Genomic DNA, 1,496 nt, shown 5'->3' with positions numbered 1-1,496 from the left:
GGCGGGAGCGGTTCCTATCGGGCTCCACACTAACAAGAAGTTGTCATCTACGGGTGCACCAAATAGAGATTTTTCATTTTAAATAACTTTTCTAACTTCTTTCCTCCTTCCACCAGCCATCCAAAACGAAGTTAGACACTCCTAACGAAGATTCAAAATGTGTCCAATTAATGCTCTATCTTTCGTGAGAATGAATGACAGAGGCAAAGGACAAATATGGGCAATATACCACACAATTCGTATGTTTTTGCATATCCAACAAACGTTAATTTCGTACATATATATGTACATGAAAAATATATTATATTTAAAAAAAATTAAAATAATGATATTTTTAACCTAACAAGAATAATTTGGATGATGTAAATATAAAATGTAAAATTTAGGTGCTAATAAATAAATACATTTTAATAGTTTGAATGTAAATGTCCGATGTTAATGATCTTATTTCAAGCAGTTGGGGTCGACTTAAAATCCGCTCAAAAAAAATTCAATTAAAAAATTTGGCTCGTAACTCGGCTCATTTATTTTGATATGATCTCAATCTAAGCCAAAATTCAAATTAATTTTCAAGCTGAATTCACTAAATACACAACTCTAACATTAGCTACTAATCTGATTTCGAGCCGAGTTAGAAATCAGCTTAAGAAAAATAATCTTAAATTTGAACTCGTATTATTATTTTTCAATCAAACTAAAATTTAAATTAATTTTTAATTGATTAATGATCCGGAATCTAAATTCACAGCCACAAGTGCACGAGTAGTGGGAGCCTGTTTCTGTAGTTATAGAAATTGCAAGTGTTCGGACTTCAAAAGGATAAAATTGGCATTCCCTTTTGGATAAATATGACGGCAAAATTTCCAAATCGGCCATGCATAATCATACCCCTGAAGCCATATCGGGAGTGTTGTCCCATCAAACTCGGCTAAACATCACGATTTTTAAGGCAGCAGAACATTTAAATTTTGAATTCATTTTACTGTTTGTAGGCCGACACGTAACACGTCATCAGCATCTGGTGCAACGCGGAAAGCTTTTCACTGGCCACCGCATTCGCCAATTCTTTCTTTCGGGCCGATATTTTAAAACCCTTTTGTATATTTTATTTTTAAACTTTTGCAAAATGTAGATCCTTCTCAAATAGGGCTGTCACATCGACTTGTTGTTCGCGAACAGCACGAGTTCAGCTCGTTAACGAGCCGAACACGAACAACACGAATAATATTTGTTTGTTCATTTTGACTTGAAATATTACTGATAAATTATATATATCTTTGATGAGTAGTATTTTTAAAAAATTTAATTAACTATAAGGCTGCAAAGATTTATAATCAATTAAAAGTATTAATGAAGAAAATAGAAATAAAACTTATTAAATTAGATTTAAATAATGTTTAAAATCTTGTCCCAATTCTTAACATCTTATGACTATGTGATTAGGGTTGTTAGAAGGACTCTTTGTTCGTGAATGACTCTGATTAGTGCATATATCT

This window comes from Phalaenopsis equestris, unplaced genomic scaffold (genome assembly GCF_001263595.1).
Source record: "Phalaenopsis equestris unplaced genomic scaffold, ASM126359v1 Scaffold001079, whole genome shotgun sequence".
NCBI lineage: Eukaryota > Viridiplantae > Streptophyta > Magnoliopsida > Asparagales > Orchidaceae > Phalaenopsis > Phalaenopsis equestris.
This window is presented reverse-complemented; position numbering follows the sequence as displayed.